This window comes from Manis javanica, chromosome 1 (assembly GCF_040802235.1).
Source record: "Manis javanica isolate MJ-LG chromosome 1, MJ_LKY, whole genome shotgun sequence".
In the NCBI taxonomy this organism is placed as follows: domain Eukaryota; kingdom Metazoa; phylum Chordata; class Mammalia; order Pholidota; family Manidae; genus Manis; species Manis javanica.
Genome location: NC_133156.1, coordinates 154,522,441 through 154,535,509, shown reverse-complemented (window position 1 = coordinate 154,535,509; position 13,069 = coordinate 154,522,441). Strand labels below are relative to the sequence as shown.

The window sequence follows — 13,069 nt, the reverse complement described above, 5'->3', positions numbered from 1 at the left end:
TCCAGTTATCAAACACCATGTCCAGGCAAACAATATGATTTACAAGTGCAGGCAAACCAGTGGCAAAGCAAACCTTACTAAGCCGGCCCAGAGCAATGCAGGAGGAAAGCAGGAAGGGCCTGGCTATGCAGAGCTGAGGTCATGCAGAAAAAGGAACTTGTTTTCTCAGCGTTTTGAACTGCAACACACCTGAAGTAACACCAACACCCCGACACTCTGGCACCTAACCCAGACTTCTACGAGGGGACAGAGTTTCCTTAAAGAGCTTCCTGCACCTCATGTGTGGATCCAGGGACAGATGCGAGTCCCAGGCTGATGCTGTGGGTCACCCGAGCCCGGGTCAGCAGTGGGGTCGTCCCACAGAGCTGCCAGAGGGCCATAGGCAGAGCAAGGCCAACAGCCGAAGCACAACAAGTCCCAAAGCCACTTACTTGGATGGCGAAAACTATTGAAGGTCACTTCCACGGTGATGGAAATACACACTTAGCTCCTTCTCCCTTTACTCTCAAGTGGTCCCTTGCATTTTAAGCACACGTAAACGAAGCAAGGAAATTATTTATTCAAATGCTTCATATTGTTGTTGTTGTTTTTAAACTCCATGTACTTTTGTTAGAATCCTGCAAAATTCTATTTACCACTGAGAACTGGGCTCCCAAAACTTCAAACTGGCAACATATTTAATTTTAATTCCAGGATTCAAAATAAGGCAAAGAATCTCTTTAATTAACTGACTCATCCCAGACATGCCCCTAGCTCTAACTTGACCTTTTGGGAGACTGCAAAATAAAACTAAACTCTCTTAAACAAATAGAGGGCAGAGAAATGCACAGCACTTACCACTCAGGAATATATGTGTCCAGGGAAGTACTCTGAAAATACACCAAGTTCACATAAACTCTAACAACCTCAAATGCACACTGACCCTCTGTCTGTGGAAAGGGCTGCTCAGCCCCTGCAGCTGTCTCTGCAGGAAGCCCTGGCAGAACAAGGTCAGAGCCAGGAGTCTGACACACACAGAAGGACACAGCACAGCTCCTCCCCAGACCTTCAACTAAAGGTGTGTACTAGCCTTCCCATCTGCACCTAGCTTGAGGACTCGTGGTCAAGGCATGGCATTTATGATTCCTCATGGACAGCTGATATTTTATACTCTTCTTGGTCTGGAAGTACCTTTTCCAAATTTTAATATCTATTCATAGACAGGCAGAAAAAAATACAGCCTGACAACAGAATGGTGCTGAGCCCTTTTGCTCCCGAGCAGCCTTTATTATCACACCAGGTGCTGAACATGTATGTAGCTTGAACTGTTAGAATTCAATACAACATTTTTGAATCCAAGACAAAGTGCTTTCATAAAATCTCCTTGGACAGATCCCACCCAATTTATTCACTAATTACTTACCAATTACACTTGTCCCCCATTTCTGAAAACTTTGTTACAGAAAGGAAGCTGCCCAACCACATTTGTTAATAATCATGAAAAGAAATGTGAATTTCAGGATTTCTCTGTGAGATTCACAAGAGGCATAAAAATGATAAAGTTGAATAGTTTAATTTTGATTTCTTAGCATTGCTTGTAAATGCATTTCTGCAAAGTGATTAACTGCAACTCTAAAGATAATGTCTGTACAGAATGGTCCACCTGATCCTGCAGTCCTGTTTTACAATGTCCTGTTTATAAATGGATTGCTAGACCTGGAGGAGCATGTGCATGGGGTTCAGCCGAAAAAAAGAGAAGAGTCCTCCCACACCCCCTTATTTGTAGACATCATGGAGTGGATGGGAGTCCTTTCAATATAAGAGGACTTTTAGCTCTGTTCATTCAACAAACTCTGATCAAGCACCTACACAGCTCCTTCCCTCGAGATGTGCTAAGGAGCTGTGACATGGCCTTACAGAACTGCCTGCAGGGACCTTCCAGGTAAGCAGGGGTGACAGAGAAGTAGAGTCAATTATAATACAGGATGGTAAAACAGCAACGGAGGGATGAGGCTATAGCCCAGAAGGGGGCCATTCACCACATGTATGTACACTCAGGTGTGTGAGAAACAAAGGGAGAGAAGAATACAGCTTGCTGCCAGGTCCATCCTTAGATTTAGCTTAATACGCATCAGAGGAGAGCGTGAAAGTAGAAATATGGAGACAAAAACTAGGGCCCAATCCAGAAGCACACGATGTTCTAAAACTTCCAGTCTCTGTCCTGTATGCAATGGGGGGAAACTGGAGCATCTAAGGAAAGACGGTCATATGACCAAGCTTAGGGTTTGGAAAAGTGACTCTGTCAATATGGACAATGGATGGGGCTACAGGAGGTGAGCAAAGATGCAAGGAGACATTTGTAAGACTCCTAATATGAAATGCTCCTTTTGCTACCAGCAGTACAGGCCTTCCCTCCATTTCCTTCCATAAAGAATATGATAAACCCTAGAAATCAATGGCTAAGAAGTACTTTGCCCTCCATAAACTGTAAATGTCACTGTCTCCATCAGGAAAGACTCTGGACAGGCACACGAGGTAAAATTGCATATTTGCAAGTCACTTAAACAGCACCTGTCCAAGGGCATGTTGTGTAAAAGCCAGCTTTTTCAGAGGCAGGTAAGAGATACATCTTCCTTTCTGGAGACAGAAACCTAATAATGAGACTCTTGATGCCGTGTGCTTTGGCTGCCAAATGCGCTGCTCATACCAACTGGTTCTACAGGCATCTGGCTTTGGCTTTAAGCCAATCTCTCTGGCTTCAGAAAAATCCTGAACTTGTACAATATAATCTGAGTATATTGGATCCTTCTGTTATCCTTTTTCCTTTTCAAATCACATTTCCATTCCTTATCCTCTTCCTTTCCTCGAAATGTTAAGATGTAATTCTACCTTTTCTTTATATCCCTTTGAACTTTAATTTTTGGTATAGCAGAAACCTCTCAAAGTTGGTCACTGCCCTCCAAGTGCAGGCCTAGCAACTGATAGCCTAGACTGAGTTTTTAGATTTTTTTACTTTCTTGAGTTTTTAGATTTTCATTTTCTTCCAAATTGCCATGTCTCTGAAGACAAAAACTCTATAAGGAATTTGCATAACTTTAATCCTCTATGGCCTGCTGAATTTGCTATAAACTGTTTCTTAAAAAAAATCTCCCCAGAGAGAGTCTAATGATATTATATAAAACATCTTATAGAACTATCCATGTATCAGCATCCACTTGTAATATTAAAGCATTCCAAACTCATAATTCATAGGGTAACAGCTACCAAATGAAATTAAATTCAGTTAGTAAAGAAAATTTCATTTTAAAGTGTTTTTCCCCATATAAACATGGTATGTTCAGATATGTTAATCAATTGAAATACTTAAAATGTCTTTAAAACTTAGGGTGTAACGTACTAGCTTTTAGTACATTTTACAATTTTTTTTTGATCCTGTGCTGTAGTGAACTGTAGTAAAGCATTCAACTGGCAGAGCAAGTCTAACATTGTTAACAACAAACTGCACTTTACACAGCACGAGGTTTCAGTGAGGAACAAAGGTCAAGCTTTGCTATTTCAATAGCTCAACCTGTAGCTCACTGCGGGCTAACTTTGCTTTAACTCTAGACAATCATACTAAATTGTTTTTAAAAAAAGTATTAGGTCTAAACTTAAAATGTAAGGTGACACAAAACAAATCTATTCTTTTGGGGGACAGTGACTACAAGGGGACACGGGGAGGCTTCAAGATGTTTGTAGCAGTTGGTGGTTTCTTAGTCTAGCTGGTTGGTTACACAGTGTATTTGGCTTATGAAAATTCATCAGATTTTACACTTATAACCTGTGCACAGTTGACATTGGCAAAAGATTTCATAATTACCTTTCTATGTAGCAATCCTCTAGTTAGGAAAAGAGCTGAGGAAAATAAGACAGGGGAGGTAGTTGCTCCAAAGCCAGAGTAAAAAGGAAGCTTGGAGAAGTGGTACAGCTGCCTTCCTACCTAGGTGGACACATGCAGCACATGACAGAGGCAGACATGTTCAATGAAGAAGAAAATGAAGAGTTGTGAACTCCGGAGGGAAAAACTGAGTGGCAGCTGCGAGGTGGGTAAGGATGCCAGGTCTCTGTGTACTTCTTTTCTCCTTCCAAATTCCTTGTGACGTCATCCATCTCCAGCGTCAGGACTATGGGGAAGAGGCATGACTTGGGGCAGTTCTTCCTGACTGGTGCACCAGCTCTGGATGTTTTAGCAAATTCTCATACCACACATTTGATTTGCAAGGCGACAGCTATAAGCTTGCTTCTCCGTAGCCTTCTGAGATCCCAAAAGGTGGTTTCCAGACATTGTTACACCTCTTTCTTTTGGATTGGAGGGTGATGAAATCTGATGTGTGAGTATGAATGTAGCTGACAAGCATAATGTCACATGGAAAGTAAATGTAGTCCGGTGAATGAAAACACAGAAAGTCAAAAAAGACCTGTTCCAGTCCTGCATTGTTCAAGGAAGTCACTCCTCCAAACACTCAAAGAGTTCAACAAATTCTTGGAGCACGCATTTCTTGTAGTAAATTTGAATATCTGCTTCCCATATAATGGAACCTATGACTCTGTCACTTTTTCTCCACCCTACAAGCTGTCAGTACCAAAGGATGGAAACTACATTCTGAAGTACACAGGTGAATAAATATTCCAAGGGACTTTACCTTTATCTCTGAAAAAAGGTTGTTTAGCAACTACACAGACTGAACAAGGGGAATGTTTAAATACCTAACTGCAATCATCAATCTGTTTTCTATCCACAGTATAAAACAAACAGAACACACATGACCTTCCCTCCTATAAGCCTGTTCTATTTCTACCTTTCGCTGTAAACAAAACTTGAATTTTTATTTGAGAACAAAGAAACGTATTGGTTCATAGGAAATATGTGCCCTGGAAAGCAAATTAATCAATCTATGTATGCCTTTCAGATCAGTAGGGAATGGTCCTCAGGAATGGCCCTCCTGCCACGCTGCAATGCTCTGGGCTGAGCAGGACCTAGTGGACAGCATCTGGCACCTGGCTGCAAGGATCTCACTGTAGATTTAGGGGTGTTGCCGTGCACCACAGGGACCCTATAACTCCCCGACCGATATGCCAGCCACTACGCAGGGTCACTCTCTCTATTTCCATATTATAAACTCACCTCGCATTTTCAGTATGGTGTGGTAAGTTCAAGATAGATCTAATTTGGGCAACTGAGAGGCAGAGACCCACATGGAGATTTGGGGTAATTGCCAGGCACATCCTACATTTGATTACATTCACAGAGTTTCAAATTATAATTGCATTATGTACACCACTGAGAAACAACTAAGGTTCCCTGGTCTAAGATTTTCCCGAATACCTCTTAAGAAGCACATTATTGAACACAGTGTAAAGCTTTTCTTTGGCCCATTTCTGGTTTTACACCTAATAGAATGCTTACTGGTCACAAAAATATCAAAAGAAAAAAAATTAATTCAGCTCTTTCTGTGTCTGTATCAAACAGTAATTTATGGGGAACTATTAGGGTATGATAATAATACAGTACAATATGCTGTAATTAGGCAGTGGCAAGTGTAAAGTGAGGTAAGTATAGACATGTTTGAGTTTAAATTATGGAACCAATCACATTATTTTAAGTCATACCTTATAGACTTTTCCCATTACTATCAAGTCCATTTCTGACTCTTCCACTCAAAAAGTTAATGGAGTAATTTATTTAATGGCACTCTATGAATGTCTTTATAAAGTACCAAGTATTTAGTCAGGCAAATTATTTAATTAGTTGAACTCTCCTAGTTACTAATATTGAACATAGGACAGAGAAATATAGTTTGTAACTATACTGTGATTCAAAGGGAAAGAACTGCCCTTTGAAGAATGGAAGTTATACCTACACACACATACACATACACATGCATAAATATAAACTATTTTTCACTTGTCAGCTTATATTATTCATAAATTGCTCAAAAGATACCTTGGGAATTAGAGGGGGTATAGTACTTTTTTTTTTTAATAAAATACTTGAGCTGACTTAATTCTTTTCCCTACAGTCTAAATTGATTAGAGGACATGACAGTTCAGGGCAACTTCAAATAACTGTCTGTTCTCCAGGAGAGAGACGGAGTCACCTACACTTCTGGCTGGCCCTAAACACCTAAAATGGCTCAGCCTCTTTCACCCCAGCAAACAGCCTGCTAACACACAGGCCTCCCTTGGGCAGCCACCGGCCAGGTCTGCTGGGTGCCCTGCCTGAGAGCCCTGCCTCAGCAGCTCGTCTCAACAGTCAGAGACATTCTGCAAGCCACCCAGGATGCTGGAGATGCTGCTGGGATAATGAACACTTAGAAATACACATGCTCACACTCATATACACACATAAATAAAACTTGTGCGTTTCCCTACACATCCTATTTATAATAAATAAAGAGTGAAGTTTGAACCCTAAACAATTTTTGCTATCTTTCCCAGGCCACTGATAATTTGGAACATTCATTTCTCTCAGAGAGAAATAACAGTGAAAAAAAACCATTCTTCTCCCAGTTGGAAGGTCTAGTCCTGGCTTTTGTTGAACAGCTGTGCATCCAGACAATTAGGTATTCTAATTCAAGTTCCTCCCACTCCTCATCACTAAAGTAAAAACATAGTAGCTCAGGGTCTGTCTGTGAGAGTTTATGTGTGTGCACTCTTCTTTTTAAAGACAGTCCTCTTTTTTTCACTGGGATCTGTCATGGGGAATAGTTTTCCCAACTTTAAAATATGATTTATATAGCAAGATCCCTCTTCTAATATTAAAAACAAATTCATTCATTTAACTATGCACCTATCATTTTCATGTTGTAACTGGGTTAACTATGTCATTTAGAAAGCAGATCCTCCATCAAATGTATTATTTCTACCCATTTGTGGTCTGAGGTACAGGTACACATAGTAATATATTTCAGAGACATCATCACTACACATTTGAGGAAGCTAGTTTTCAAATTCATTTCTGAATAATGAAAGCTACTAGATTATCCAAGAGATCTACCCTTTCCCAAATTTAATTTACAGTTAAGTCATTTTAGAAACCACAACAATTACCAACATGCAAGAACCTCTACTTGAAAAATTTGTATAATTTGAACAAGGAAAACCAATTGCTTTAAATTTAATAAAGTATTTCCTTTCAGGCTCAAATACTAGAAGCAGCCTAGAGTAAAACTTAATGTGTGAATTATAAACTTCTGAAAGCAGAGGCTTATAATCAAGATATTGCAGGATTTTTCTTTACAGTGTATTCTCTAATGTGTTAGCCAATATATTTCTAAGTGTCCCAAGAGACTACTTTCTGAGTTTACCAGATAATTCACCAACCTAATAATTCAAAGCATAGGGATAATTTTCTCGAATCTTAGCTTAAATTTTCCTTGGAAATTTCGCTTGCTGTGACACATTTCATGAGCCTGAATTTCATTCTAACACTGACTGCCTGGACATTGCAAATTTCAGAGGTCATTTTTAAGTTGCAGCTCAAGCCTCTTTCTGCCACTAGGTTCTGGGGAATACATGGGCCTTCTGTCTACACAGGTTCCCCTGCCACCCCTTCCGTCTGGTACAATCTTCCTAACCAGCAAGCTCGGCCATGTTTTGAGGCATGAAGCTCACAGTCACAGTCCTTCTCTGGCCCCAACACGTGAACAGCAGGAGTCTGTCATATTCCCCTGTAGAGCCAGATCTGAGTCTCACAGCAACAACACTGAAGACACATAACCCCAGGCTCAGTCCCAGCTCTGTCATTTTCGCACTATGGGATTTTTGAGGAAGGCACTTCATCTTTCTGAACCTCAGTCTCCTCACTTGTAAAATGGGGATAATCGTCCAGGGTTGGGGCTCAAGCACACTTTGATAATCTGTGTGTTGCAAATGGCACGGTGTGGTGCACAGTAAGTCTGAAGCCTCTAGTCTTTGAATTACTCCTCTCCCTGGGCTACATGGTGTTTCAGGGGATGCCCAGTATGTTAACTAAAGCTTAATTGTCTTCTGAGTATAGCAATTATGAATGACAGATACACAATTACCAATCTCAAGAAATCACAGCAGCAGAAGACACTGTGCAGAGGATTTAATCTAAATCTTGATCCTACAGCCCCAGACACTGACACACAAGTCTCAGACTGCCTCTGGGGCAGGTTACCACAGGGCCAGCCCTCCCTGGGACTCTGAGGGTATTGGCCACAAGCTTTCCTTGCTGCTGGGCTTTCTGGGCTTTCTGGGAAGGTTTAGTGCAAAACTGCAAACCCAACCTTCACACCCATTTAGCTTGTGAGAGCCAATGTTTGCTTTCAATTCTGAAATTTTTCCTAGTTCTCTAGGTTTCCTACCACAGGGAGCAGCAGAAACCAGGGGAGGGAACAGGATAGTTCTGTGCAGATGTAACTCCCACAGGGTGGGTGGCATTTCTCTGATTCACCTCAATCCAGGGCAATTCCTCCCCAAAAGCGGGAGGGGACCTGGTGCTGTGGGACTGCCCAGAACCTGTAGGTGACCAAGTGAAGATAGCAGCCAGGCAACAGCTTTACCCAAGCAGCACATCTGGGACCAACGCTAGTGCTGGGCCAAATCACCAACTTCTACAAAGCCTTAGCACTACCCAGCTCATACCTCACATGCTTTAAATGTATGGCTGCCGTCCACCCACAGGATGAGTGGGTGCCAGGCTTTCCGAATCACAACTGTTCCCCATCAGTTCATGGAGAAGCTTGGAATTTCAGATTAGGATGAGATATGCTAAGGGGCATAATAAATTCACATTTACAAGCAGATCTCTCACAAGTAGGAAGGTGGACTTTCAGAGAAAGGAAGGATATATGAAATTGAAAGTCTGATGTTCATCTGCAAACAGTAGTTCATTTTATAGCTGGTCACCTTCTGCAGTACACTCAGTGCTCAGCCTAGACATCAACCTGTTAAGAACATGGAACACTGCCGCTAAATGTATCCCTTGCACTTTCTGGATTCCAAAATTAGTACTTGATTCTATCTAATTATTTCTCTTACAGTCAGTTGTGAATTTCATCCCATGGTTCTTCTTTTAAGGAGGAGCTTGCTGTCAATGCTTAAAAACTCAAAACTTAACATACACCTACCATGAGGGCACTATCTTTCACTCAGACGTTTAAGCTAGTTAATTAAGGTATTTCATTTAATGAACAATTAAAATTTAAGAACATGTAACAGAAGATCAGGAGGAAAACACAGCTAAACAACATAAAAAGAAGGTGAATATTTTTAAGACTGTGTCCCTATTAGCAATGCATGATATTTTTATTCAAAAATATCAAAAGTGAGGTGCCAAATCTGAAAATTAATTCAAAGTTTCTCAAAGGGCAAATATCTCCAAGTTTTGGGGAGGGAACCCATCTTTACTTCCTTAGGCCTAGAAATAAGACTGCCATTTTAGGGAAGGCATAAGCACTTGAGAAATGCTTGGATAAATTCTAGATCTACAGTACAAAATTTCAGATCATGCAAGCAACAGATCAGAGACTCACACACTTAAATCATCTCAGAAGGAGGAGAATCACAAGGAAAAATCCCCAGGAACCAGCATCTACAGGAATTGTTCAGCAACCACTGCATTATTTAACCAGTCTCACTGCTGGCCACAGATCCTTCCCTAGACCCAAGAGAAGCCTTCACCTGGGAGTAAATCCTTTCCCTCTTAATCATCTTCATCAGCACCTTGAGCATAATTGATTGCCCTTCTCCACATAATAAATCCATCCCCTTATTTTCCAATATTAGATTATTTCAGTCTTGATCCTCCAGTGTAAGTATCCTCATTTCTTTACCTTTACTTCTTAGATTATGTAGACTCACCAAAGGCTGGTCTCTGCTCTCAGGTACTCCAACTGTCTCCACCTCTTCTCTAAACTGTGCGGCTCAGAACTTCCTAAAAGCTCAGGCTTATCTTATAACCTCCACAAGAATTTAGCTCAAAACTCCAGAAGCTTCAGCTGCATCAGCAAAAAGGTAAAATGCTACAATTTCTCTCAACCACAATAAAAACCACAATCCAACATGTTTGAGTGCCTTTTTTAAAACCTGGCTGTAAAATCAAGGCAATTCACCTATTATATTAGGTTGTTCTGCATTTTGATTACAATATGCACTCACCACTGCCAACAGTTTTTCTAATTGCATTATTAGAAAATGCAAGCCTTCAAGTGTAAAAACGTGGGTTGTCAGTTTCAGAAAAGCAATGGAAGAGAGTAGGTAAAATAAGTTCAAGGCCACACATCACTTTTCCTTTAAAGAAAAGGTATTAACGTTGTTTGCAACAGGACGACATAGAGCATTTTCATTCTTGAAATTCTTCATTAGTCACAGATTTCATTTCAAAATGGCAATATACGGTGACCAAAATTTCAAGAGATTTAAATATCAAGTGAACCCGCATGAGGCTTTGTACACGTGCAGAAAGTACTTTGGTTTGCAAGTCCAACAATACCCTCGCCCACGCACAGTGCCGCGGCGAGGACGATCAGCGCACCCCTCCACGGTTAGGACGCCAGCGGCGCAGAAAAGCAAAGATTTAGACCAAATATGGTTTTCCTCTCTTCACATTTTCAGCATGACCACTAAAAATAAGTTCACAAAAATCCAGCCAGGCCTTACTTTTCTCCCAAAGTGCTTCTCGGATTATAAAACAGCTTTAAAAGTTTCTCAACCTGAGAAAACAAATACGGTACTGAGAGGGGAGACCTGGATGGTCATCACAAAGTCTCATTTAAATTCCTGGAAAGCAGGGCTGCTCCAAACACAGCTATTCAGCTCGCTTCGGAAGACATCACTCGCTGAGAGCCACGAGTTTAACTTCACTGGTTCCCCAGCACCGTCAAATTAGAACGAAATGGGTTATATTACGTACTCAAAAGAAGGCATCTACTATCTTCTCTGCACACGGTGGGAAGTAAAACAAATCAAAAGCACGAGTTTTCCCTGTGCAAGTGCGTAAGAATTATCAGCCTGGTATTTAGGATACTAAGGATCCCTACTGCTCCTAAACATTACAGCTACAGAAAACTAGAAATCAATAGAACACCCTTTAAGCTTTAGGAATTGCAGTTTTGCACGGGAATAAAAAACGATTAAAAATCTCCCTTCCGGGGCCAAATTAAACGATCACCGTTGGTGAGCAAACTGTGTCCGCCCGTCCCCAAAGCGCACGCCCTACTGTTCGTTCGCCTTCTCTTAAGAATTTCCTGCTTCTCCCCCAAAATCAATGTCGCTCGCCCCCTTTCCCCTCCGAGACCCCCACAACAGGTCTGGCTCCTGGTCACCGAGTCTAACTCCGTACAGAGTAGCGCACAGGCTGCGGCGACCGGGAGGAAGACATCGCGCCCCGCCGACCCCCTGGGCCTCCTGACCAACCTTCTTCGGACACTGCGCGCCTGTAAGCGCCCGACCCCCGCTCGTCGGCCGCGCGGCGCTGGAGTCGGAGCCGTGCGTGTCACATTTTATTCTCTAGCAGCCGCTCGGGCGCGCGCGCCCCGCGCTCCCACGCTCCCACGGACACCCGCTGGAGAGGGGCCCGGGTCGGGCGCGCCCAGCGCGCGCCGTGGGACTTGGGGGCTGCAGACGCCCAGCGCGCCGCTCAGATTCTCCTGCTGGTAGCCGCCTCCAAGCAGCCTCCTGGTGCCACGTCGGGAGCCCGGAGCAACCCGCACAGCTGTCCCGGGCGGCCTGCGAACCGCCTCCCCGGGGCCGGAGCTGGTCGCCCTGGGCAGCAGGCTGCAGGCACGGCGCGGGACTCCGCCTCGGTCCGGCACGGGGCTGCGCTCAACCCCTCGCCGCGCGCCTTATTGTTCGCAGCAGCGCGGGGGCGCGGGCGGCGGGTGGAACCGCGGCCCGGAGCTCCGGGGCTAGGCGGCTTCGGGCCCCAGAGCCAAGCCTGCGCCACGCCACGCCCCCGGGCTCCGCCCGCCCCGGCCCCCTCCCAACACCGCCTCCGCTCGTGTCCCTTCTTTCCCGGGCCTGGGCTCACCTAGCGGCGGGCTCCGGGCGCTGGGAAGTTGCTCGGACGCCCCCCGCGCCCTGGCCTCGCTTCCCGGCCTGCTGGCTCGCACAGGCGGGGAGCACCGCGGGACGCTGCCTGGTTGCGCGCTGAGCCGTGCTTCTGGCAGAGCGACTGCTAAACAGGGCGGCGTGCGGCGCGCGGGAGGCGCGACTGCCTGAGAAGGCTTGCCTCTCCCGGCCGCCGCCCCCAGCCGACCCAGGTCCCTCCGAGGGTTACCTGCACGAGCTCTGCCAGCATCGCGCTTGGCACCCGGCGGGCACTCGGGTCCCCGTCGGCGGACTGCAGGAATGTGGACGGGCTGTGGGTGGCGGGCAGGGGAGTCCGGGCGCCTGGCCCCGCGGAGGTGAGCCTCTGTGTACCCGAGTTGCGCACACCTTTATGAGGCGCCGAAGGCCGGGCTACCTGCGCGCGACGCAGCGCCCGTGAGCCGCCCGGGTGGGGCGCAGGGGAGCGCAGCATCCTCCCCGGCCCGTTTGCTCCCTTTGTTCCTCCCGCTCGGCGGGATCCGCGCTGCCGCCTGGGCCCTGGCTCCCAGAGCTTCTCGGAGGCGTGGGAGGGCTGGGCTGGACTCGGGAGCGACCCCCTCGCACTTGGGAGGGGCCGCCCGCCCGGCCCAGAGCAGGCCCCCACCTACGCACCCTCCCTGCCGCCGGCCCCCAGTCCCGAGAGGGACGGAAAGTTGGAACGGTGGCGTCCGGGGCTGCTCTCTGCGTGCGTGGAGCAGCGGACGGCGGCTGTGGGCCCGGCAGCTGGAGCCGGCTGCTGGGGCCGCCGGGAGCCGCAGATCGGATGTCTGTCTGCCCGCGCGCGGAATGTCCATTTGTCACCGCGGCCCTCCGGCTCTGCCGAGGCGGCAGCAGCTGGCCGCAGGGCCCGAGACCGCGCCGCCCTTTGTTTGCTGATAAACGCGTTCCTCTGAACTTCAGCGGGCTGCGCGCCGCTGGCGGTGGTCCCGCTCCCCGGGACCCCGTGGTCCTCTCGCGGACCGAGCGAGCCGTTCAGGTGTGGGAGAGCCCACAGGTG

At 45.6% G+C, this 13,069-nt stretch overlaps 1 protein-coding gene across 4 annotated transcripts in view; it reads right to left on the bottom strand.

The window, feature by feature from the left end:
* ST6GAL2 (ST6 beta-galactoside alpha-2,6-sialyltransferase 2) overlaps positions 1-12,866 on the bottom strand; it is a 104,665-nt gene extending 91,799 nt beyond the window's left edge. For 2 of the 4 annotated variants that reach the window (XM_037015569.2, XM_073238822.1), the window contains exon 1: positions 11,401-11,919. The gene's annotated coding sequence lies outside the window, so the exon portion shown is untranslated. The other 2 variants (XM_073238820.1, XM_073238819.1) reach the window with 2 other exon arrangements.
* Between the last annotated feature and the right edge of the window lie 203 nt (positions 12,867-13,069).